Here is a 27924-nt window from a genome sequence, read left to right as displayed (position 1 = left end):
TGCCCAATCCATCCAAAACTTGCAAACATATTTACTTCCACCTGTTTTTAAACTTGTAGTTTGGAATAGATACCTCTACAATGACATTGCACTAGTTAGGGTTTTTATTACTGTGATAAAAACATTGACCAAAGCAACTTTTTAAGGAAAAGGTTTATTTCCTCTTATACGTTGTAATCTATCATTTAGGAAAATCAGGGCAGGAACTCAAGACTGGATCCTAGACACAAGAACCAAAGCAGAAGCCATGGAGGAGTGCTGCCTACTGATTTTCTCAGCTGTGTGTAAGAGGCCATGATTTTGTGCAGCTTTGGAACTGGATACATTCATAAAATACCATCACTACCACCTACAGCACTACTCCCAAGCACAGAGATCCTTCAAGCTTCCAGGACAGCTCACAACAGCTCACAGTCTCCACACGTGTGCTTTGATGTAGAATATTATGTTAAGATGTGTTGCACTTCTTTATGCTGTGAAGCATTTGTTTAATGATGCAAAGATGCATTTCATTCTTTTATGTTGCACTTGTTTAACTGTGAAACTGTGTTACTTTGCCTGTCTAAAGCACCTGATTGGTCTAATAAAGAGCTAAATGGCCAATAGGAAGGCAGGAGCAAGGATAGGTGGGGCTGGCAAACAGAGAGAGTAAATAGGAGGAAAAGTTGAGAGGAGGGAAGAACAAGAACAAGTAGAAAAGGACACTAAGGACCAGTTACAAAGCCACCCAGCCACACAGTCATATAGCCAAACAGCCACACAGCCACACATCCATACATCCACACAGCCACACAGCCACACAGCCACACAGTCACTCAGCCACACAGTCACACAGTCACACAGTCACTCAGTCACACAGTCACACAGTCACACAGCCACACAGTCACACAGTCACACAGCCACACAGCCACACAGTCACACAGTCACACAGTCACACAGTCACACAGTCACACAGCCACACAGCCACACAGCCACACAGTCACACAGTCACACAGTCACACAGCCACACAGCCACACATCCATACATCCACACAGCCACACAGCCACACAGCCACACATCCATACATCCACACCACCACACAGTCACACAGCCACACATCCATACATCCACACAGCCACACAGCCACACAGCCACACAGCCACACAGCCACACAGCCACACAGTCACTCAGCCACACAGTCACACAGTCACACAGTCACTCAGTCACACAGTCACACAGTCACTCAGTCACACAGTCACACAGTCACACAGCCACACAGTCACACAGTCACACAGTCACACAGCCACACAGCCACACAGCCACACAGCCACACAGTCACTCAGCCACACATCCAGCCACAAAGAGTGAAAGTAAGGTTTACAGAAGTAAGAAAAAGGTAAAAACCCAGAGGCAAAAGGTAGAAGGGATAATTTAAGAAAAAGCTAGCTAGAAATAATCCAAACTAAGGGTATAAGAAAGAATCAGTTTCCATGTGTTATTTATTTGGGAGCTGAGTAGCAGCCCCCCCCAAAAGAGTACAGAGTAAAAACCACCAACAACAGTGCTTAGACCATTGACTCAGACTACCCTGCGTAAGAGGCATCATGAAGCTTCTATAGCTTGTGGATAGCTGGCATGGAAGTCCTGATTCAATGTGTCTGGAACACCCCTCCCACTCTGTCCTGTGTGTGGTTCTCTACTGAGTTCTCTCCACTAATTCCTGTGGTCAGTCTGATCAGCTCTCACGCCATCTAGCCTGGTACCTCTAGTCATCTCCAGACTTCAGTCTCAGGAGAAGAGTTATAAAACATATCTGTGCATGGAACTATGCTGGCCCTTCTGTTCTATTGAGCTCTGGTGCCAAGTACTCAAGGGCCAGTGACAGTCTGAGGTGGGTTGGGAGCATCCATGACTCCACAAATGTTAGCATTGCCCATCTATTCCTTAATAAAGAGAAATTGTTCCTACACTATTCTGTCTATGTAACCCTGCCCATCTGCCATTCAAATGGCTGTGTCAATTCCTTTCATAAAGAAATTCTTGGGCTTCTTCTGGTCATTGGTCAGGTGTCCTTACTGTCCCATCTTAATACCCGAATATTGTCACACAATTTCAGAAACGGCTAAATAGAATTCTCAACTCTAGAAGAGATCAAAACTTTGCTGCAAGGAGCTTGTCATTCTCAAGAAAGCCTGGGAGTCCTGATGGATTTAAAAAGAGCTATTCATATACATCTCCAACAGCAGCTGCCTCTCGGGTTGGTGTGACAGGCAGAAGCAGGGCAAATGTCAAACTACCAATGATAGTGACAATTCAGTGGGGCCTCCATTCAGCAACTACTTAAAATTCTTTTGCATAATTACGCACATCTCTCTTTAAAAATATGTACATATTAGTTTTAGCACAAGTAATGATAGCTTTTCTGACATAGGATGTCTTTGGTTTTTCTCAATAAATTGCTATTTTTTATTTTTTTATTATGGGTTTTGGAATGAAGATTGATTTTTGAACCATTTTGGAGTATAATAGCTGACTTCTATGCTACTGTGCCACTACACAGCTCCCATTTTGATAATTAAATATAAACACGCTCCCTCCAAAGAACACAGTCACTTAAAATCCAGCTTCATTAATAATCGATTTACATTACAGAATCTCTGCTCATGGAAACGACAGCCTCCTGAGGCTGTCATGACACTGTCAGTCTTGGAAAGCAGGTAAGAATTACTTTCTGAGCTCAAGAGTCACAAATAGCAATGGTTTCCTTGGAGACTCAGCTGCAAAGCTGCTCACTGTGCCCGCAGGACTGGCCTCCCCAAACGCAGGGTAGTTTGTCTCTAGAGATGAATTGCTGGGCTTCTTAGACTGAGAAACACTAAGCCTGGTCCTAATGCGGACACTGTAGGTGATTGCCGTCAGAGGACTGCGGCAAAGGGCACCTGCTCTCAGCAGGGGGGAGGTGCCTGCTGTGCAGGCTGTGGGTTAAATGGCAGGCAGAGCCAGAACCATGGGCAGCTTGGGTTGTAGCATTATGCAGAGAGTAGGAAGCCTGTTCATGAGTGTCACCTTAGACGAAAAGTCTGATACATTTCTTGACAAACAACTGCCAAGTCATTAGGCAGAAGGATGCTCTGGAAAAGGACACAAGAACAATACCAGTGCCCCCCACCCAAAGGGACATCTAATCATTCTGTTCTTTGCTGCTGTGGAACAATCTTTTTGCACACTACGAAGATGTGCTGCTCTCATTGGCTTAATAAAAAGCTAAATGGCCAATAGCTCTGCAGGAAGTGGTTAGGGAGGACTTGCAGACAGAGAGAGAGCTCTCTGCAATGAAGGGCAGAATCTTCAGGAGATGCAGAGAGAAGCAAGATGAACTTGTGCTGAAAAAAAGTACTGCCATGTGGCAGAATGTAGATAATAAATACAGGTTAAGTTGTAAAGAGCTAGTTAGTAACAAGCCTAAGCTACTGAGCAAGTATTTATAATTAATAATAAGTCTCTGTGTGGTTATGTGGGAGCTGATGAGACAGAAAATTCTGCCTACACTTTGCTTCTTACTCTACTGTTTTACTTGTGGAACTAAGCAAGCTTTTAATAATTTGAGTATTCTAAACACTGTCTCTGGGTGTGGTACCTGTAACTGGAATGGCATGTCCTCCCACTTCACCCATATTCTATAGAGTATCCTTGGAAGGGACGGTATAGATCTGAAGGAGACTCTGGTGCAAGGTGTTAGCTAGTCCCTGTTGTCTGTGCCCTAGGAGAGTGGTCAGATGCCAGAGTTCAAGAGGAGATCGAAACTTGAAACTGTCCAGATGCTAAGAGACAAGGAATTTTATAACTTCTGCATAAAATGAGTGCATATAAAAATATACTTCTAGAGAAGATAGTAACTTCAAAATTTTGTCTTTTAATGTCAAACTCTTCACACTATGTGGAATAACATTACTGAATGAGGGCAGGGTCATAAAACATCTAGCAACATTTTGTGAATGTGAAACCACAAAAATTTAAATAAAAATCAAAAGTAAATCTAAAGATGTTCTGGCCATGCTGACTGTGTTGCATGATCTGACTTCATTGCAGCCTTGGTTCTGAACACACAGCATGTGTGCCTTGCATTGACCATCACACCAGAAAACTCTAATGGCCAGTATCCAAAACACCTCTGCTCAGATGCAAGTTGACTGAATATAATCAGTTGCAATGTTTTTACTATCATATAAGGTTGCCCGTCCTTATAGAAGCATAACAGTTTAATTGTGGAAAATAGACATTTCTAATTTTCCTACCATCATTTCTTAGCATGTCAGTATCAGGTTGTTTCTTTGGATTGTATTGTGCTAAAATATTCAGCTTTAAAGCCTGCTGTTTGAGTTGCTGATTTGTTTTAAAAATTTCCTTAATGACCTTCAGTTTGGTATTAGAACAAAATTTTCAACAACTTCTGAAGTGGTGCTAACCATACTTCTGCCATTTTGTACTATGTATCCATGCTAAGTCATGGACTCAACATTGGCAATAAAAAAAACCAAAATATTGATCAACTGTGAAAAATTTTATACTCTGTGTCCTACAGTATCAACTATTCAGTCAAGATTTTATTTTTATATTAAAATAAACAAGTATATCTACCTCATTAGAAAGTAGATTTGCTTTAATCTCTAATAAATGGGAACATACGCATATTAATCATTTAAAAATATACGTGATGTGCTGCGAATATGTTTGGTTAATGAATAAAGAAGCTACTTGGGCCCATCACAGGGCAGGATAGAGTAAGGTGGGAATTCTAAGTAGAGATAGAGGAGAAAGTAGGAGGAGTCAGGGAAATGCCATGTAGCCTTCAGAGGAGACAAATGCTGGAAAGTTGCTGCGTGCCATGACCTCATGGTGATGCACAGATTAATAGAAATGGTTAGTTTAAGATAAAAGAGCTAACCAAAAAGAAATGTGAGCTAATAGGCCAAAGAGTGTTGTAATAATATCATTTCTATGTGATTATTTTTGTTCTAGGTAGCCAGGAAACAAACAAGCAGTCTCCATCAACATATAAGTCCTTTTAATTCATTGTCAATAAATTATTTTATATGCCTGTCGACCCAAAGTCATATAAAAATTCCCCAGTGAGAAGGTTTAGGAGTGGATGAGGCCTAAGAAGCCTGACAAACGGCCCCTGATGAGGCAGAACAGCTACAGGATCAGCAGCTGCTTTCCCGTTAAAGTTAATGGTTAACTTAGCCTGTTTCATGCAAGTCCTGAGTAACAGAAGGTGAAAAGGTGAGATCTGAATGCCTTGCGTCTGTACAAACCACCCTCTGAGCCATTTGTGGCATCCAGAAGTAACTGTCAGGCGTGACTTATGCCAGGAAGACCCATCTTCTTCCACCAACTGTAGAAGCTCAGTCATGGAGCGACTTTTTTTTCTTTATTATATTTTTCCTTGGAATATGTTCATTTTCTTAGGAAAGATGATTCTGATGTATTTATGATATCTACTCCTTGGAATAGACATATATCAGCAATTCACCATACAAATCTCTGTCTTCACAATTTCTTCACGTTGGGGTTTGTCTAAGCTTGCTTTTGTATTGCTGTGATAAAACATAGACCGAAAGCAACTTGGGGAAGAAAGGGTAATCAGGATGATTACAGTGCAACATGCAGGGCAGTCAGGACAGGAAGTCCTGGAAGCAGGAGCTGAAGCAGAGTCCATGGAGGAGGATTGCTTTCTGTCTTGCTCCCCATTGACTTGCTCAGTCTGCTTTCTTACACAGTTCAGGACCACCAGAGGGTAGCACCACCCACAGTGAATTGGGCCCTCCCTACCACATCAACCATCAACCTAAATGCCTATCTTATGGAGACATTTTCTCAACGGAGATTCCCGTTTTCCAAATGTTGCTTGCTAGTGTCCAGCTGAACAAAAATAATCAGAACAGTGTTTATGAAGAGCTCTTTGCTCTGGGCATGGTAGTTAAGAGCATGAGTCTTAACAGCAGGCAAGTATCTGCTACAAAGCATAACATCAGTTTGAAAGACTCCCGTGGGCGTCTTCCTTCGGGAGAGACCCTGTGCCCAAAGATCAGTCGAAAACACGCAGCCGGATGCAAACAGCAAGAGGTTTACTGGATACGCAGGTACCTGGGGAGCCAAAGTCTCTCGAAGGACTTGCGCGCCCAGGTTGGGGGTGAGGGGTTCTTATAGGAGAGCAAAAGCGCGGGTACAGAAGCAAAAAAAAAAAAGCGTGGTTACAGGGATTCATTCCATTGGTCAATTTAAATAAGGCTAAGCTGAGTGGCACATTCTCGACCTTTCATCTAAATACCAAGGAGGGGGGTTGTCCAGGGGCTTCCTGTCCTGGCTGGAGACCCACCTAGATACCAAGGAGGGGTTGGTGCTACCTGTTTTTCTTATCTCTTCCTGCCTTCCTAGCTGGAGACCCGATGGCAGACTGTAAATATCCTGACTCACATCCTGTCACAGGACAAAAGGCTCCCTTCCCCTCCCTTACAGCAAGGGGCCTGAATTGTTTATTTCTAAGGCCCTGCATTCCAGCATCAAGAGTGGTATATATATATTTTTTTCCTTTACAAGTTTTGTGTCTAGAGATGATTCTGTTAGACTCATAGGTCTTACTTTAAAGACTTTTAATAGGAACTGATTAAAAATAATACTGGAGAATAAAGATCTTAGTATGCATATTGTATATAACAATAGTCATTCATTGCAAGGCCAGCAGAATTTTACATAGTAGATTGACTGTATTTAATATTTATACATACATCAAGCCAGGCATGGTGATGCATGCCTTTAATACCAGCACTTGGAAACCATAGGCAGGTGGATCTCTGTGAGTTTGAGCTCAGCCTGGTCTACATAGTGAGTTTCAGGATAGCCAGGTCTACAACAGTGAGACCCTGTCTCACACAACAACAACAACAAAAGATTATATATACATTTAATTAATTATTCCTAGGTTTTCAAAAATGTTTTATGGACAACATATTAATTCATATAATTTATTTTTAATAATAAATTTCTACTAAGTTGAACGATTTTGAATTTATTTAACTTTCAAAGTTGTAACTATTGGTGCTAGAGAGACGACTCAGTGTTTCAGAGCACATGTGGCTCTTGCCAAGGGCCTTGGTTCGGTTCCCAGCACCCACCTGTTGACTCACAACCACCCTTAACTTCAGCTTCAGGAAATCGAAGGAATTCTCTTGAGCTCTATGGGCCTCATGCACACATATAATGTCCATATGTACATGTGAGCAAAAGACTCACAAACATGAAATAAAAATTTTTAAAAATTTGTAAATATCTTCTTTAAAGAGCCCTGCACAGTCAATCCATTCTATGGCTTAGCTTGCCAAGTATGCCAATATGTAATTTACTGGATGCCAAGAAGATTCAATGATCCTAGCAGTTCACATTCTCAATTATTGTACTTGTGAAGACAATACTTACTGAGTGCTATAGAACAGGAACAATATGTTAGGACTTCTGGATCTTTCTTAATACAGTTTTTATACTATCATTCTCCTCATCATGGCAGAATTATTTTTAGATAAACATATTTTCCACTTGAAGAGTTTATATTAGAGCCTGAGGAAAATTTAAATCACATCACCTGGTTGTTTAGACTATTGTAGTATGCTGGAGTATGTTAATTTCCCAAAAATATGCATTTTGTCTTTTGCGTATTTATGTATTTCCTACTTGATTCAGAGCCATATTCTCCAAGACTTGGCAAGTGTATTACTGACTTTTCTATTGCTGTGATAAGACACCATGACCAAGGCAACTTACAGAAGAGGGACTTATTTTGTCTTATAGTTCCAGAGGGCTAGAGTCCATGATGGCAAAGTGAATGCCTGATGGCAAGAACAGTAAACTGATGGAGCCTAGTAGACTTAAATGGCAAGCAGGAAGCAGAGAGTGAACTGAAAATGGTACAAATTTTTAAACTCAAAGCCTGCCCCAGGGATACTTTCTTCAAGGAGGCAACATTTCCTAAGCCTCTTCCAAATACCACCCCCAGCTGAGAGCCAAGTGTGCAAATGCCTAAGACTACAAGGGATGAAGGGTGCCTCAGTCAAATGACCACACAGTGGTCGACAATCTCATGATATTCCTAGTCTCTTAAAGCTTAATATATCCAGTGTCAGTGATTATCTTTTCAAATCAGCTTTCCCTCTTACCTTATTCATGTGGGCTTTTTTTTTCTGTCTCTTTATTTATTTTCAAGACAGTTTCACTGTGTAGCTCTGGATGTCCTGGAATCCACTGTGTAGACCAGGCTGACCTGGAACTCACAGTGATCTGCTTGGCTCTGTCTCCCAAGTACTACGCTCATCTTCTCGCATTTGTTTAGCTAATTAAAAAGAATCCTAATATATCCTAGAATTTGAGCTGCAAACTAGAAAGATCAAGGCAAATTCAGTGCTAGCCTTGCTTTGGGGGCAAACTATGTTAGTGGATGGAGGAGAGCACAGCACTCTGCCACAGGGAGCATGTGCCGGGTCAAGGCAAGGAGAGGGATGGGAAAAAACATTTCTTCACGTCTCCCTAAATGATCCGCAAAGTCTTTTAGTGATCTTGGCTTGAGCTCCCCCCCGTGCAAGTTTTCTCATGCACTGAGTTGTCTCAGTTGGTCTTGAACCTACAATCCTTCTGCCTCAGCCTCCCAAAGAGTTAGGATCACATACCCTAAACACTGGGTTCAGCTTGAGTTTCACTTTTGAATCACACATTAGGAGTTTAGGATACGTCCTGAGTCTAAGCTTAAAGGGGTAAGATTCATAGGCTAAAAGAGTGTGTTCTTAGACGGTTGGAGTTTCCTCATCAGAGAGCAGGCGTCAGCATCTGCGAAGCACTCGATCAGATCAGCGTGCTACCTATGTTTGCTATTTAGAAAATTCTCACTGAATAATCCACTTAACATTTGCTTAACCACCAGTGGTTTGAATGAGAATGCTCTTCCACCCACAAGTAGGCTCATATATTTGAATATTTAACTCTCAGTTGGTGGGCTGTTAGGAAGGTGTGTGCTCCTGTTGAAGGTGAGTCACTGGGGTCCTCTCTAGGCTCTGTCTCGCCCCTCTCTGCTGTGTGCTTGGGCATCAGATGTAAGTGCATCAACTTCTTCAGAACTATGTTTGACTGCTGCTTGCTCCCTGCCAGGACGGTCATAGACTCACCCTCTGAAACTGTTCACAAGCCCCCGTTTAAAAGCTTTCTTTCCTAAGTTTCTTTGGTCAGGTGTCTCTTCAAAGCAATAGAACAGTAACCAAAACAATAGGAGACACTATTGTTTCTTTTTCTGTTTTTGTTTGTTTGTTTGTTTTATGTTATCAATAGAGAAACCAAAGTTTAAGGAAGCCAGAGTACTCTTGCAAAAACCACACAACTGGAAGTCACCAAGACAATATTCCAACCCAGGTGTGCTTTGCTCCTGTTTTCCCCCAAAGCAATGCCTCATTAGGCCCTGGTAGAAGCTGAGTGCCTACCGTCACCACTACCTCTATCTACTGCAGCCTCTAGCCGTGCTGTCTTCACAAGACTGTACAATGATATCTTCTGCAAGAACCCTGACTGCTCTGTATCCATAGAATATAACACCCTATTGAAGTGTCACTCAATTTGACTAGCACCTTGAAGCACGAATAATAAAAACCCAGAGATAGAAATTGGGGTTCAACCTGAAGGTCAGAAAAGCAAAACAGCCAGCCACTGGCTTTTACCTCTACTTCAGTCCTAAACGGCCATTCTGCCTCCAGGAATCTCAGCATGAGACTGTCTCTGTGAGCTGTCTGTTTTATATTCCTCTCTTGGGCTGGGATTAAAGGCATGCACCAGGGGGCTCGAGAGGTGGCTTAGTGGTTAAGAGCATTGGCTGCTCTTCTAGAGGATTTGGGTTCAATTTCCAGCAACCACATGGCAGCTGACAATGGTCTGTAGCTCTAGCACCAGGGAATCTGATTCAGACATACTTGCAGGCAAAACACCAATGTATATAAAGTAAAATTAACTATTTTTTTTTAAAAGGTGTGCACCACTACCACCTTATTTCTATGGCAAACTAGTGTGGTTTATTAGGATTAAACATGTGTGTGTCACCACTGCCTGGTCTGTAAGGCTGACCAATGCAACTGTTTTACTCTCTGGACTTCAGGAAAGCTTTACTTATTAAAATACAAATGAAATATCATCGCAGCACCTGAACATAGTAAGTCAAGAAAAAGGAAGTGGAGTCTTTACCCTCTAGGCTCAGAAGCAAGTGCTTTACTTTTCTTAGGAACACCTGCAAAGAACTGGTCTAAAGAAGGACCCTTGTACAATGGGCTTCTCTGTAGTAAACAATGACCTGCCACTTAGATAGCATGCTCTAGTTACAAAGCTTGTACCCGTGAACCATCCTTACTACTGAGGACACTTCTGAGGCACAGAATAGGCTTCGTCATCACTAATTTAGAAGAACATCTGAGGGGGCTGGAGAGATGGCTCAGCAGTTGAGAGCACTGGGTGCTCTTCCAAAGGACCCAGGTTCAATTCCCAGCACCTCCATGGCAGTTCACAGATGTCTGTAACTCAGTTCCAGGGGACCTGACACCCTCCTACAAACATTCACGCAGGTAAAACACAAATAGGCATAAAAAAAGGACACCTGAAGATCTGAAATGGGAACAATGACTACATTCCTGGGTATCTGAATCATGAGGTAATGGTCAGGACCCAGAGCGTGAAACATTATACAAGAATACTCATGCTCAGTGAGGTTGGAGGACTGGCCCAAGCACACCGAGTGCAAGTGCCCAGGCCCCTGCAGTCAGCTCCTCCAGGGTTACTGCTCATTTAATCTATGAAGATGGAGAACAATCTCATTTGTGCTTTCTCTGAAAGCAAGGAGCTCATCGGACCGTCCATCTCTACCCACACCTACACTGTGTAAAAATATGTCACTGTGATTGGTTTAATAAAAGCTAAATGGTCAATAGCTGGGCAGGAGGTATAGTGGGGACTTCTGGACAGAGAGAGCTCTGGGAAGAAAAAAGAAAGAATCGCCAGCCAGACGCTGAGAAAGCAAGACATGCAGGAGGAGAGGTAAAAGCCACAAGTTACGTAGTTATCTGGTAACCAAGAAAAAAATCTGGCTAGTCGATCCCTCATCTCCACCCTCAGTACCTGGCAAGGCAAGTAAGAAGCTTTGTGATGTGGGATTCCCCTCTGCATGCTGTGAATATGTTTTATTACCATTGGTTAATCAAGGAGCTGTTTTGGCCTACAGCAGGCCAGAGTATAGCAAGGCAGGAACTCCAAGCAAAGATAGAGGAAAGAAGACAGAGTCAGGGAGACGCCATGTAGCTGCGGAAGGAAAAGGACACACTGGAACCTTATGGGTAGGCACAGACTCGTGGCGATACACAGATTAATAGAATGGGCTAATTTAAGATGTAAGAGTTAGTTAATAAGAAGCCTGACAGAGAAACTCTGTCTTGAAAAACAAACAAAAAAAAAAAAAAAAAAAAAAAAAAGGAGAAGAAGAACCCTGAGCATTAGCTTATTAAGGCCAAACAGTGTTGTAATTAATACAGTTTCTGTGTGATTATTTGCATCTGGGAAGCCGGAAAACAGACGTGTAGTCTGTTTATAGCTTTGTCCTTGGTTCTCAAAGCGTCCAGATTGGCAATTAAAATCCCCAAAACCTAGGACTTTCTGCTTTTTTTCACAGTGCATCCTCAGCTCTTCTTACCTCCTGTAGAATTCCTACGTTCTGTAGGTACTGGACAGGCACCCATCAGAAGCCAAGGCATGTTTCACAGAGTGGTAGAAATGACATGCTGGGATGCAAACCTTCTCCAGCCGCAAGGCAGGCTCGTGAGCACCAGGAGCCTATGTGGTCTATGTTCCTCAATTCAGCCTGACATGCATACACTTAATGTCTTCTATAGCCTAGAAGTCATATGTTCCCATGTTAAAAATGTATCTGAATTTCAATGAAAGCTTAAAATATATATCCTGAAAACTGAAGTTGGATATTGCCTACATGAAAAGGAAAAAGAAAGGAAATGTTAAAGGAAGTCACTTGGGGATTCATTTCCCCTTTCTCTCCCCAGTACAAACAGATTTTTTTTCACATGGAAAGCTCCCATCAGAAACACCCCAGCTACTTTCACATTATCCTCTTAGTGGTTCGCAAAATGTAGATCCTGGGGCAGCGCCATCAGCATCAGTTAGCTGGCCATTTGACTCAAGAGCTCGCCCTCTATAACCCAAGAAGAAAGTCTGCAGGTGGGGCCCAGACATCTGCAGTTTAACAGCCCTCCGGATGATTCTAATTCAGCTTTAAGGTCAGGAACCATTGCCCTGTCTGAAAGCAACAGTGTGCCCTTGGATATATTACCTGGCCCACCAGTGGTCTGAAACAATATACATGCTTGTCTAGGTCCCTAGGCCAAAAAGGGGATGGTTGAGGAATGGCAACCATTCAACTAACCGTGCCTTAAAACTAAATTCAAAGTACTACATTAACAGCAAGGATTATGTCTTCTGAATGAAACACTGGGGAACTGTAGGAACTTTCAGTCACATAAATGTCAGGTAATAGCAATAAAGGCAGCGGTGTTTAATCCATTCTTACTGATTTCCCAACTTTTTTACTAAGCAAACACCATGCTTTCATTTTGTTTCCTTTGTTGCTTAGTTTCCCTCCTCTATTCTTCAACAGCTTCATACAACATTACTTGGCTAAAAATCTGTCTGGCACTTTCATCAAATGGAACGATATGCCCTTAGTGAGGACAGGGTGGGAAATTCCAAAAACTTTCTCAGATCTCAAGTTAAAGCCCGCGATGGACTCATTTTCTCTGAGGATTGTCAAGGAATCTCTACATGTTAGTCCATTCATTACAAGTTATTTCAATGCTATCTAAACAGCTAATGCTCTATCTAGCTATGAAGGAAATAAAATCCCCAAATCTGATAAAAATTAATCAAAACAGAGGTGTGTGACTCATTCAAAAGACAAAGTATACCTATTAAAAATGTTCCAAGAGAAGACACGCGGATGGAGCTGCTGGAGGCCACTCTAACTTGTGTTATGATCATTTAAAAGGGATTTTAAATGACTATTTACATCACTGTTCAATCAAAGGCACCTTCTCTGACAGCCTTGCATTAGACAGAATATTTATCCTGTGCCTGAAGCGTAGAGCACCTCCTGGCTTCCCAGTCAGCCCATGCTGCATTGTGTTTGACCTTTCCATTATTGACAAGTCTATAATCATATTTTGTCACTCTTTTTTCTTACAGACTTTTTGGGGGAAAGATGCAGGATGTGAGCCGTAAGCCATAGGTCCTACATGAAGTGTTGCAGAGGTGTGGACAGATGTTGGCTGTGGATCTCTGGGTAGCATCATTTGGTTTTCAGTAAAGTAAAGTTGGGTTTGTTTATATTTAACCTGCATTTGAAATGTGTAAGTTCCAAGTGCTGAGGTTATACACTCGATGTGGCTAGTTTTTGAACAAGAGCTTCACAACTGTTTTCCTTTGCATAACTGTTTTCCTACTCTCTGATCATAAAGCTGTAGTCAAATACAGGACAGAGGGACTGTTAAAAAGCTGGCATGTCCCTGGGAAGAGTGAGCTGCTCAGGCAGTCTTGGCTAATGTGTCAGAGGAGGGGGAAGGCTTCCACTCAGTACCTTCTGTTCTTGAAGCCAGCCATGCCACCATTATCTCCAGCAAATCAAACTATTTGCACAGCCTCCCTGTTCTGCTAATGGCTTCCTGTCAGCCATTTTTCATGCTCATTTCTGACTCATCATAGATGTCTTTTTTATAAAACCAGTCCTGTTATATTTGGTTTGAAAACAGTAAAATTAATTGTTTTTCTTTGAAGAAAACCATGTCCTAAATGTGTGTATTCTGGGAAGTGTTTGCTAGATGGAGCAGAACTAACTCAACCTAGGCTTCTCTTTCCTGTCTCTCCTATTACTGACTCTTCAGAGCCAGAAGTATCCAGCTAGTGACACTGAACTCTGTAATAGAAATGTCAAGATCACACTTCCTACTGTTGATGGTGTTTAGTTACCAAGTAAAAGACGTCTTCATGTGAATATTTTGGTGAAAACTCTTCTTACATCTCCTCCTCTTTCTTGTTTATAATCTATCAAAACTAGCATGACCTTCCATATTTAAAAGTATATGGTGGAGCTGTGTTTGGTGCCCCATACTTGTAAATCTAGCGTTTGGGAGATGGAGGCAGGAGGGATTAGAGTTTAAGACTAATCTTAGTTAAACAGTAAATTTAAGGCCAATCCGGGCTATGCTAGATCCTGCCTATAAGCAAACAAACACAAAAAAAAGGTAAAAATAAATAGGTTATAGATGGGTATAGAAGCTGTAGTTATAATTTGTTAGACATTCCCTTCTGGTTTGTGGAGCTTCTTACTAGTCAGCACTGACCACCTGTCCAGAGCAAGAATTTTATCCACAAGTGTGCACAATGCAACCCCACTCACTGGAGACTAGGTTAGAGGAACTGTACATTAGTGCCTTGGAGCACCTGTTTGGGTTAACTCAAGAAATACAGCTATGGAAAAATGAACATTTATTTTGAATACCCTGACGCGGGAAGACCGAGCGTCTTGTTAATTTAATCTCCTCTCCTACCAGGAGAGTAGAAATGGATGCTGTCATCCCTGTAATCAGTCGCACGGTGCACAAGGGCACTGGTCTCTTGTGCCTCATCTGAGAGCTAATCTTTCATTTCATAGCAGATCTTTCCATATCAAACAACACAAATGACTTAATTTGCATGACAGGATTTGTAACGGGGCAAATCTAGTGTCAAAGTCGATTAAAGATTACACCAGAGAACGATCATAATCAGTTCTCTAATGAGGCTAAATAGTGCATGGAAAGTCTCCCTTTTGCCATTCCCGTCAGGTTTAAAAGGGAATGCGACTCCTTTCATCGATGAGCCAATCCTTCGGTTTGCACATTGCACCCTATGTAGAGCTAAAGTCATGTCAGTCTGGTTTCAGAGGGAGAGAAAGGGAAATAATAAAGCAAACATCACTTCACAAATGACATTGCTTGGTATAAGCCAACGTTTGAAGCCCTTAATTCTTCTAATCTGCGGAATAGTCAATGCTAATGGGTCTTTGCCATTGTGAAAGCTGAAGCATAGAAAGAAAACCTCTAATGAGCTGCCTGGGCCGTGTGCTTACAGATACCTGTCAAATGTCTGTCATCTTAGCTGTCGCTGAGGCATTAGAAAGAAAGTAAGAAGGAAGGAACGACAGTATTTGTACAAGCATTTTCATGCTAAAATGGCACAATTTTCTTCCTGTCATAATTTCATTGTATCTGAAAGTCAGGAAAGCTTAACCCTTTCTGTAGCATGTCCTGGGTAGTTGTATGATGCCATACCGGAGCAACCAGTTTAAAAACAGCCCTGTAATTTTGTAAACAGGGTTTCCTATTAAATTTGCTTTTGAAAGTGAAATTACCTATTTTTTTCTTCAAAAAGACGACAACAACAAGCTATTGAATCACTTGCTTCAAATCAGTTGCACCCAGGGAAGTTGGGAGTTTATTAAATGCAAAGACTCTGCAGGTGTGTGAGGTTGGCATTTGAATAAATTCTTTACGAGTTCTTAATTTAATATTTCTTTGTATTTTTGTGTCCCTAATACAGATTCCAGCACAATAAGGTCAACAAACTCCCCTAGCCTCACCTTCTTTATTCAAATACAGGGAATGTAAGTGTATCTTATTACCCTAGCAAGTTCTGCTACCAGAAAACTATGTTCTCTTTATTTTCTTGGGTTTATTAAAAACACAGCTTTAAAGTGCAATGCGAGTTGAATCCTGGAAAAACTTAACAGTCCCTGTCCAGGTGTGGCTTGTTTTTCCAAAGGCAAAGAACAAATGACCGTGAGGATATCTGCACTCCTGCACCCAGAGAGGACAGAGGCCAAGGTTGAGGGCAAACAGTCTTAGGCTGTAAAGGAGACCAGCCTCTAACCCTTTAGATTCTGCATTGTATTCCAGTAATCACGGAAGGGGACCGGTCTCTGATCCTTTCTGTTTGCCACACCCCCAACCTCAACAAAGCAAGATGTAAAGAAAAGGGAAGGAAGTGCTTTCTAAGGAGGGAGGAGCCTCTTCCAACGTTCAGGGGGGCCAAGTTCAGGAAGGCACTTCTGTCTTCCCAGGGTTTTCTGACTCTTCAGACTAGAAAGACTTCTCTGGTTTCTCCTCTCTGTATTTACAAAACAAACAAACAAACAAACAAAAAACTGAAGTTAAATTATTTTTAAAAAATATATTGGGATAATCCTCCAAGCTTACAGTGAAACATAATAATAGAGTAAGTTTGTGAATATGATACAGCCACATGTGAGTTTTGCACGTGACACAAACTTGTCGCTTCACTTCCCCCACAGAGGCAGGCTGGAGTACATTACAATGGTCACATTACTGTTACCTGAATCCCAACTACCTCAGCACAAAATCACTTTATCTTCTGAGAGACTCCAGGCTTGAAGATGGTCACTTTGCTCTGCTCCCAGGGAGCGGTCCCTAAGAAGTGCTGCTACACACAGGACCTTCCATCTGGGGAAGGCAGTAGAGACTTGCGGGTTGTCTCAAGCGTTACCAAGACCTCATCTCCTTTGACTCATTTGCTGGCCCTCTCCATTGTGACCCAACAAGAATAGCTTTAATGAGCTCATTGGGCTGCATTGTTCCCCCCAACTCTGGTGACTTGAAAGAGGAAGTATTAAATGTTTGTGCTGCAGGTAAAACACCAAGGCCCTAATTTGTTCTCTCTCCCCTGTTTCCTTTTCCCAGAGTGATAAGTCAAAACAAACTCAAGGAGAGGGAAAATTTTAGTCAAGTGGCATTAAAATTTCAAATTAGATAAACCAAGCCAAAAGCATTAGAATAAGGATGCCTCCAGCATTCACTGCCTCCCCGTGGCCCAAACCAGTCCTCAGTTAGTTCTCAAGGTTGGGTTTACAGAAGAGAAATGAAGCCAACTTTAACAGCAAAGAATTGTCCTAACAGTCTTTGGTCGGGACTCTCAGCTATTTTGAAAAGAAACATTCATTTCACCAGAACAAAAAGCATTCTCCTTGGAACTCTTGTGATTTCTTAACCAGAAAAGCTTGTGGGTTAAAAATGAGCAGCAGAGCCAACCTCTATGGCTGTGGGATCTTTACTTATTCAATTAATATTTACCGAGGTGCCTTAGTTTGCCAAGTCCTATTTCAATATAGGATTATGTTCTGTGACAAAACCCACCTCTATGACAGGATCCTCAGAGGTGTCAAGCTTGCTTCTTTAAGGATCTTTGTCTCTCTGCAAAACATATTTTGCCTATAAAGTCCCATTTACCTACCATGTTCAATAAAAGTAAGTGTCTGTTAAGATGGGCATGGTGACTCAGACCTATAAACCTAGAATTCGGGAGGAAGAGATGAGGGAAGTAGATTGCCAGGAGTCTGAGTCTAGCCTGAGCGATGCAGCCCACTGGTGGCCATTCAGGGATGTATAGTGAGACCCTATCTAGGGGATGAGGTAAGAGGGAAAGAAAAAAATCTATTAAAGAGATCTGATATCTGTAATAGGCCCAACACAGCTGTTTTATGCATTTTCTTGTTTTTTTAAAAAAAAAGGAAAATTAGAAAGCCTAGTAGCTATCCATGTTGGTTCCATCCCACAATGCCTAGGAAAGCCCACCTACTTCATTTAGACATTTACTCATATAATATGATAAATCATTCTCTGCTTACATCCCAACCTCTATTTATCAGGAGGCCTACTTTTCTGCATAACCATTGTCACAGCTCCAGAGTCTTTATTCCATACGGAAAACAGGACCCCCCAACCGTCAGTGTTCAGACTTAAATAACATACACTAACCATACATGTACAATGTTGAGGCGGAATAGAATCATCTGGCTCCACTATGAATGAAAAAACTATGAGCCATCTTCCTGCAGCCCTTGTGAGCAGAGACATTGCATGTGTATTTCAGAGTCACTTTTTCTGGCTCTCCTAAACCCTCCCCTCCACCGGGAATACTGCCTCTGTGACCCAGTTGCTACACTTCTGATCAACCGCACCGCAGAGGCTGTCACAAGTCGGCTTCCTTCCCAGGAGTTGAACACACAATAGAGAAAGGGCCCTGACTGGGAGGTTCAGCTGCCATTAACCCCTACCAGCTGTGCCTGTGGGGAGCCTTCTGGCCTGAATGTCCTTTCTCTGCGGCCGCCTTCATGCCGCTAATCTAAGCATTGTTGGGGAGGAATGCTGACAGGAGAAAAGAGATTTTTCTTGTGTCCATGCAAGTGTGTGTACCCATGTGTAAGCGAAGGAAGAGTGAAGGCTAATTTCTGTAGTTGGCGTGAATGGAGGGACTGGGGAAAAACCTAGTTAAAATGTGTTTACTTGCTTAAAAGGCTCAGCCAATTTAAAGAATTTCAGTAGTGTGTTCTACTTTTTTGAGGGGGGAGGAGGGACAGAGGAGAAACTAGTTACTATTATAACTTTCTTTAAATCCGCTGAGATGTTTGGGCATGTTTAAGACTTTTAAAACTCACTGCCAACAGACCCAAAAAAAATTGAATTGAAATTCGTAAAAATACTGGCATAAAGTTACAGAATTACTCAGTTCTAATGGACCTGAAAAAAATTAAAGAAAAGGAACTGGTTATACGGGCCACACTTCCCTCTGAAAAACTCCTCATTAAATGCTTAGACAAAGTGGGGGTTTTATTTTTTTCTCTTAGAATTGAAATGCAAAGTTTAATTTTATCAACCACCTTTAACGACTTTAAAGAAAAAGTTATGTTTAAAAGAAGGGGAAAGAAACCAACCAAATTTTGTTTTCAGTGAATCAGAATATTTCAATAAAAGAATTTGATTTTTCTTTTGAAGGAATTCAGACAAGATCTGAAGTGGTTATTTTGTGGACTTAGGAAGTCAGGTGAGAGATAGTGACCACCAGAATGCTAATTAAAATTACATGGCCAAACAGGAATTCTACTGACTTTCAATGTTAGAGGATTTCATTTGCTTTTCCAAAGGTGCTGCCCTTGAAAAAAAAAAAGAACAAAACAAAACCCCTTCAGTTTGGCCGCTTGCATTATCATCTGAGACAACAGTTGGTCTGTTTCCAATCAAATTAAGAACAGTTCATGTAGAAATGTCTCTCTGGACAATTGAATGTACCGTAGTAGGGCAACTGTCTGAGACAATGAAGTGCGCCTTGGCAGCTGTCCCCTTGTCTAGACGGCTGTCACCACCCGTCCTTCTGGCAGTCATCACCACGGAACATGGCCCTTACTCGCTCTATCCAGAAACTTCAGTCAGATCCTCACTTTCACTACTTCAACAACAAGACTGTGACAAAGTAGACTTAACTTAATGAAATCAGTTTTCTGAGTTTGCCTGTCTGGGTGGATTGACAACAGTATTGGGGGCATTCTTCTCCCGCTTTAGACTACGGCCGTGGTTCTCATTTGATAAGGGGCAATGAGCTGATGAAATCAACAAGAAAGTCATCTTCCCTTCCTATGCCTGTCCCCTAGCCACTAGGACTGTGACTTATACGATACTGTATTTTATTATTTTGATACTAATATCATGCTGTGTGTTAAACATATGTATGCGTGTATGGGATAAAACATAATCTTGGGGTAGATGTACCTCAGGGGTAGAACATACTTGCCTGATATGAGGTTCAATCCCCACACCACAGAAACAACAAATAGAGAACACACAAGGGTAATATATGTGTTAACGGGCTTGGACTTGGAAGTCATCTGTAAGATAACAGCGTCTGGCCAGTATGCTGGTTTCAAAAGGAGGGTGTGGAAGACCCAATGAACACAGGAACGGGGAAGTTCTGGATAAAGAAGGGAATATAACATTTAAGTTTGTCCACCACAGCTTCCTGGGGTTGTGCAGGGTGCCATTCCACCAAGAGATTGTCCCTCTCTATCTGCACATGGTTAGAACCAGCACCAGCCTCACAGAGTTCTTGGTTCCTTCCCCTTTGTGAGGAAGTAAAGACCATTGGGTGAGGGAAGTCCAGGCCCCAGAACATCCTCTTTAGCCCAAAAACAACTCCTGCCCAGCACTTCAAGCTCAGGTGGGTGGTGGTCAGTCAGCATACCCTGTGCTAATTCTCATGGGGACATTAGCCTTGACTCTTCAGCTATCCTGAAGTGGGCTTCGGGGTAGAAGTCATCTGGAACTGTAGATCCACCTGTACAGCAGTTAATTCTGTCTGGAAAGTATTGCTGACTGGACAAACTGGGTTTGAAGAACAATCCGAATCAGAAACCCCAGAGTGAACCCCTGCTAGCTGAACATCGCAAACACACAAAACCGAGGGAAGAAAGCCTGATGAAACGGAAAGTAAAAGCCATCCCTCCACCATCTCCCATGAGGTCAGCATCGCTTTGTAATTATGGTCTACATGAAGACCATAAAAGGTGTTTAAGCAGAAACACAATGGCACAGGCACAGGGCCATCTTGCGCCTTACAAATGGCCAGGAACACTTCACATGAGAAATAGTTCTCTTTGAAAATGATACAAAATAAAAGCTTGAGGAGTACTTATTTTCCTTATTAAATGTTTTTATATTTATAATAATATCATTTTATAAAAACATATTAAAGATATTTATACTTAATAAATAATATTAGTTATTTATTAAAATATAATTAAAATTATTTATAAAATTATAAAATTTAAAATAAAATTATTATTATTAGAGAGGGGAGAGAAACGTATGTGTGCCTTGCTCTGTGTGTGTGTGTATGTGTGTTTGTGTGTGTGTGTAGAAAATGCTGTGGAGTTGTTTTTTTCCATTTATCTTCATAACGGCTCCAGGAATCAAACTTAGGTTACTGAGTTTGCAAAGCTAGGACCTTTACTAGCTGAGCCATCTCACTAACATTGTTTCCGTTAGTAAATTTTATTTATTCAGAAAAATATATGTAGTCTTTAGGGGTGACAAGATGGCTAGGCAGACAAAGGTGCTTGCAGTCAAGGCTGAAGACGTAAGTTCAATACCTAGGACCCATGTGGTAGGAGAGAACTACTCATGTGAGTTGTCCAGATTTCGATATTTCTGCTGTGGAGCATTTGCAAGAGGGCTCACACATGCACACGAGTACAAATGTAGTTTACTTATTTGATTTATACGTATAAATTGTGACATTCAGCCCACAAGGATGTCTTACAAGTCTGTGGTATAATTTGTTAAAATACACAAACTTAACACAAAAGTCCATGCAGATTTCCTCTGGAAACATCAGAACACCTCACTGGCTTGCGAGAAGCTGCGGAGGTCAGATGAGACCACAATGCTAACACCCCACTTCCCTACATATAGTTATAGTTATTGTGATGTATATTAGTTTATATATATATAAAACTATATAGATAGTTATTGTGATGTATATATATATATATATATATATATATATTATATGACGGTGCAGAGCCTGGGAGACTGGTTACATGCACTTTGTAGGACTGTCTGTGAGGATGTCTCTAGAGACAAAGGGACTGATAGGCTATTAGATGGTGTGCCTGGTTGCAGAAAGGAGGTCACTGGGGATGAGATTTGAAGGGTGCATCTTGCCTTGTCCCCTTGCTGTCACTCCTTCCCAGTTCCTTCTGTCATGAGGCAAATAAGCTGTGCCCTACCCTACCATTCTACCATGATGCTCCACTTGATAAGATCAGTGGAGCAAGTCAGCCATGGTCAGTACCTCTGAAGCCGTGAGCCAGAATAAATCTTGCCTCCATCTAAATTGTTCTCTTAGGTTACTTCTGGCACAGCAAAAAGCCTGAGGAAGACTCCTGGTGCGATCTCTTTATTTATATTACAACTTGGAGTGTATCATTTTAGGAAACGCATGTCCACTGTCTGAAATCATGCTAAGAATCATTGTGCACTTGGCACTTCTTAAAGACAGTCTTCTTAGCAGCCTCCTCTAGATTTGACTCCTCTTGACTGGTTAGGTACGTCCTTCTCCTTTGGAGACACACAAAGATGTGTAAATACACACACATTTTGAATCTACTAAATGCACAAAATGGTTAAGAGAAGTAGATAGTGACAAGAACTTTTCCAGAGGCTTAGTGGTGAAGGTTGTATTTTAAAATATTGAAATATTACAAATGCGATCATATTTTTCTAACACAGGTTTAGTTGTAGCCCCTGGATCTCGTTGGTCTAAATGTTTTGGGTAGGAGTCAGGGCCACTGATACTATTTAGACTTTAAAAAAGGTGGCAGGGGTAAAGAGTAATGTCTGCTCTTTCAGAAGACCTGGGTTCAATTCCCAACACCCATGTGGTGCCTCACAACCACCTATAACTACAGTTGTAAGGGATTTGACATCCTCTGTGGACACCAGGTACAAAAGTAGTGCATATACATGTAGGCTAAACACCCATACACAAAACATAATAATTATAATAATAGTGAAATAAGTGAATACATACAAAACCAAACCCTCATATTTGAGATTATGTCTGCCTCATCTCTTAGGAGGCAGCAGCTGCCAGATCATGAACTTGAGGCCAGATTAGCCTATGCAGTGAGGACTGTCTCTAAATAACATACTCGAGAAGAAGTATCTTCATATATTGCAAAAAACAGACATGAAAAGCAGAGTACAAATGAGATAGGAAGCAGAGAAAAGACCATGAAAAAGAAAGGAGAGAAACACTCTGTTGGCAGCTTGCTTCTGAGATAGTAGAAATCATATGTGGAAATGTACTAGGTTTCTGTCTCTGATGAGCTAAAAAAATATAGCTACCAATCCTCCGTTACAGGTCAAATGTTAGAACAGACAGTAAGGGAAATGCAGTTTTTTAGAAACTGTTATGTAGGCAGGCTACCATAGAACTCACTATGTAGACTAGATGAAACGTCAACTTGCAATCTTCCTGCCCTGGTCTCCATAAGGTAGGACTGACCAGTACCTGCCTCCGTGCACAGCCTACTGTGGCTGGGGAAGGGCGATTTATACAGCAGTCTTTCTCTCTACAGCTGTTAGCAGGGAAGTGGGGCAGTGTGGTCTGCAGGGCAATCCCTCCTAGACCTATCTTCATCATTTGAAAGATGCCTGGCTGGCTCCCTTGTTCCAGAACACCAAGCATGGAAAGCTGGGTGGTAAAAAGAAAGAATTAGAATTTTAATTCTTTTCTCAAAACGCTCTGACTTGCATTTCTCAGTGGTGAACATATATAATCCACCAAAGTCAAATAAGTATTCAACTACCTGCTTTCCAGCAAATATTGACACAATTGCTACAATTTGAGAAATCAAGAGTCTGCTTCTGAAAAACATTGAGGAACAAATTCAAAAGTGAAGTGACCAAGCTGGGCAGTGATGGCACACACATTTAATCTTAGCAGAGACAGAGGAAGACGTATCTCTGTGAGTTCAAGCCAGACTGGTCTACAAAGCAAGCTCCAGGACAGCCTCAAAAAAAAAAAAAAATAAGAAAACTGAAGTGACCAGCCTTTCTATTTTCCTTGGGAGCCCTTTGAGGACAATCTTGTCACCGGAAGCTGAGCAGGCGGAGCATGTACACCCAAGCTTTCATCAGACATCTCACACTCGCTCTTGCAAAGTGTGACCCAAAGGTGACCCACTCAATGCATTCCGCCTCTGTGACCTGGAAGAGCTTAGTATTTCTTAAAGAAAATATTCTGTGTCACCTGATGCAGCTAGGCACCTAAGCGTACATGAAAAGGGCGTTCTAAGGTGCGCAATGTACAGAATCCTCATGTGGTTTTTACTGAGCAGATGGACTGCAGAGTGTTTTATATATGTATATACACCATCCACATAGGGAAGAGTCTGTGTTTTCTCAAAATGGCATGTAAACTCCCAAATATGCTTTTGTGCACAAAGAACCAATGAATGCATAATTAAATCAAGTAAATGTTTTATAAATTCTCTTAGAAAACAGAGATGGCATACGTCAACTAAGCAGCAGTGCTTTTTATGATATGTCACCAACTGGCAGCAAAAACTTGACCGAAAATTATACTCCCATTGCTCAATGTAGAATTTTTTTTTTTTTAATGTACAATTCTTGGGCACTGTCCGCGGTGATTAGGTTGTTCGCTAGCTTGATTTGTCTCTTCAGAGGCGTGTTCTAGGTGAATTTGTCCTGTAGCAATTGCTAAGGTAGAACTTTCAAAAACAGTACCCTTTTCCAAATATCTTTTTTTCCATCTTTCTCTGTGGCTACACACACGGAGAAGGACACTTTAAAAAGCAATCTAAAAGTCTACTCAGTCACCGCAGTTGTCTCTGGTGATGTTGGACAGTTTCTGCTATTAGAACACTCTTGCACATTATCCAGCTGTGCATTTCATAATAAACAGTTTCTACCTACCTCTCTGTACCTTTCATATTGTCCATCCACACTGGATAACTGCAAAGAAGGAGACATTTTTTTTTTTTTTAAAGAAAAGGCTGACTATCAGTTTTGAAAAGGAAGATTCTTAAACTGTCTGCTTCAAAAAGGACTATAAACCTTTGGGAGACTAGTACCTTTTAGAAACCACCAAGTCAGGAGAAGAAAACCCTCCAAGTCTGAAATGCGCACGCACCGCCGGCTGGCACTGTTGTGACAGGCGCAGCATCGGCGTCGGTCAATTATCTTCACAAATGCCTCTTGTGCTAATGAGCGCTCGCGAGAATCAGCAGACTTTTCTGGCAGGAAGAAAAGATCAGTTTCATTGCTTGCAGAACTAATTCAGGGCACAAAAGTGAAGGCTCCGCCATCGCTGTCTCTTTTACTGCTCCCTTTGTGAAGGCTTTTGATGTGCACTGAAGAGCTGGGCCTGTTTGCGACCCTCCATCTCCAGTTCATTGCCTGTCATTAACATACATATCCATATGAAAAGTTCGCTAAGTCACGAACAGCTGTCCAGAAAGGAGTTTGAGAAGGAAGGGAGAAAAGAGGACCTATGCCTTCTCAAAATGCTGACAATACTATTTAGCCCCTTTTTGGCAATGATATACCTAACCTTTTAAAGCCTCCTTTCACTCCAAAAGGAACGAGTCATACATAATACAACATTCAAACACATAGTGGTTTCATTTCGAAGCAGTCATTTGCTGTATTGAGAGGAGAAACGTCTATAGTACCAGATGCAAAGAAAGTCCATCATTCCTGAAACATACATGTGGGGTGGACACACACACTCGCTGACATGCACACACTCTTCACATTGCTGTTGCAGAACAGCAAACAAGCTTGGATCTTCACTTAAGCCAGAGGAAAAGCCCCTGCAGCAGATGCTCTCCTGTGGCCTCATGCCCATTCCTTCCCTCGGTCTGTGGGCCTAACAGTTGTCTATGGCCAATCTGTTACCAGTGGATTCCATGATAGCAAAAGAAAACGAATACCATCCAAATGGCACCATCAAACTTCTTTTTAAGGTTAGTAATTTCTCTCTGGGTACCCTGATGAAAATTCCTATTAGGAATTTTATAAAAAGGCATTCTAGAAATGTGTAGTCATGCTTTGAAATGGAGAGTCTGTTGTTATACATTTTCAAGCCCATGAGCGTTTTAAGACCAGCTGTCTTAAATAAATGACACTCATTCTTGGTCAACTTTTTCTAAAGACAAGAAGGAAATAGTTATTTTCCTTAAGAAGAGGTCCTGAGGGCAGTGTGGGAAGAAATAGATTTTAAATTAATGATGAAAAAGAGAGCTTCCTTCTTACTTTGTCTGGGGTTTAGTTTTATTAAGCTCCAAAAGAAAGCAGGGAACAGATACATACATCCTTTTCCTCCAAATCCAGGCAGTTCATGACCCTGAGGGCATCTCCACTGCACCCAACGGTTCTCTCATCTTAAGCTTGAAATTTAGGGCCGGCAAATCTGTCAATTAGAAGGTGTACCTCCTTTACATCGAGGGCATTTCTTTCTCTCTCTCTTTTTTAATCTCTCACTTCCTTTCTTCCCCTCCCTTCCATTCTTTCTAAATCAGAGTCACATTGCAAAGAAGAACCAAGAGCCCTCGAGTCTGTGAAGATTTTAGTCCTGTAAGGCCCCTCCCACCAGGCCAAAACAGCTTGTGCTGTATAAAACCACGACTTTAATCCCACTTGTTGCTCTCCCCGCCCCCCCCCCCCCCCCACTTTGGAGTCTCTTTACAGCCGCATCTCCAGGTCTGTCGCTGAAAATCTTTAACCCTGCCTATTTTGATCTGAAAATTAAATCTTATTTATTATGCATCCTGTTTGTTGTCCTTCGAGAACCCCAGTATTCATTTCAAGGGGTCCAGAATGACTTCTTAAACACATTTCTCTCTTTGCTGCAATTAAACAAAGTGGAGCTGTGATTAGCCCTCCGTAGGGGGGAAAGAAAAAGACACCGTTGAATCAAAATGCGGGGACCTGGCGGGGCATTATTGCCTCACAATGCCGGAGTTTATTGCTGGAACCTGCTTAGCCCCCAGCTCTGCACTCCATGGGAACTTCAGTCAGGTGGAAAGTGATTTTCTTGTCTGCAGCTTGAAGTATCGTTAAGACCCGCTAAAGGCCCTAAAGCTGTTCCTAGTAACTGAGACATTTAGGATAATCTTTATGGAGTTTTTGCAGGAACGTCTGCTTTTTGTTGCTCTTAGGAGGGAGTTAATCATAAGCTTTCACTGACTTCTTCTCCTTTTCCTTCTTCTTCTTTAAATCTAAGTTAAAAAAAAAAAAAGCGCCTGTTTAAGTAAGTACCACCTCCCTCCAGCTCTTGGGAATCCACTCAAGAGGGCTCTGCTTGGCTCTGTGTTCATGACACATAATGAAAACAATTTTACGCTGTGGAGGGAAGGATTGGGCAATTACTGATGTAACAGCCACCTGCAGTACCAAACCCTGGCTGTAGCATGGTGTGGTTCATGAATATTTTATGGTGTGATGTTATTTTGAATGGTGGGGCAGGTGAAGGGGCCGAGGGTGTAATAAACGACTCTGCTGGAGGCTGTGTCCCTACTCTGTTTCCCTGCAGGGCCCACAGTGGAACACCAAGAAGCATCCTGACCTTGCCTGGATGGAGGCAAGGGCCACTGAGGCTGAGGCAAGATGCTCTGACAAGTCACGGTGGGCACTCTTTACAACCCTTGTCTGCCGATTTTACACGCGCTGTCCAGTGTGAAAAGCCACAGCGTCAATCTTGTCGATTTAATTTGATAAATTAAGTGTGGATAAGAATTAAATGAGAATTTCGTAATGGAGAAAACTTGTCTTTGCTCTTTAATCCAGTTGTAAGAGAGAAACCCTATAAAATATAAAGCAGAGGGGGGGGCACTATAACAGCATTACACACAGATAGATGCTGAGTTAGAATGCTCCTTACTTTCTGGTGTTTGTGTGTAGAATACACTCATCCTGCATACAAGCGTGTCCGGAGCATGCACATGTGAACGGAGGGAAATGGACGGCAACACAGTTTTGCAGGGGGAGGCACCTACAAAGTCGCTCCTGAGTAGGTGGGCTAGTCAGTGTATCATTTCATTTTTCCACTGTATTTTCCAAACATGAAATATTAAGATTTAAACGGAGTCTCATAACTTAAAGAATACACCATTTTTACCACCTCAAACTTGGTGAGTCCTCCTTCCTGGTATATTTAATATATCAGACTCAAAATTCATGCTGTGTATAACCAAAATGGATGGGATACACATGAAATTCTGCATGATAGACCTTCCTATAGATGGGAAAGTCTGAAGAAACATTAGGAATCCAGACAATTGATGGAAATTCAAAACAATTCTTTGTAAGACTGTTAAGAATTTGTTCTAAACTCTCTGTCTCTCTGTCTCTGTCTCTCTCTGTCTCTCTCTGTCTCTCTCTGTCTCTCTCTCTGTGTGT

At 41.8% G+C, this 27924-nt stretch overlaps 1 long non-coding RNA gene across 2 annotated transcripts in view; it reads left to right on the top strand.

Moving 5' to 3' along the window:
• The window catches only part of LOC146892532 (uncharacterized), a 32195-nt gene extending 18090 nt beyond the window's left edge, over positions 1–14105 (top strand). Inside the window, exon 3 of one of the 2 annotated variants that reach the window (XR_015004629.2) lies at positions 13301–14105. This is a non-coding gene — a long non-coding RNA (uncharacterized LOC146892532). Of the gene's footprint in view, positions 1–189; positions 2458–13300 lie in introns of those variants that run through there. The other variant, XR_015004628.2, reaches the window with a different exon arrangement.
• Positions 14106–27924: the final 13819 nt, after the last annotated feature.

This window comes from Myodes glareolus, chromosome 11 (genome assembly GCF_982192425.1).
Source record: "Myodes glareolus chromosome 11, mMyoGla1.1, whole genome shotgun sequence".
NCBI classification, from domain to species: Eukaryota; Metazoa; Chordata; class Mammalia; order Rodentia; family Cricetidae; genus Myodes; species Myodes glareolus.
This window is presented reverse-complemented; position numbering and strand designations above follow the sequence as displayed.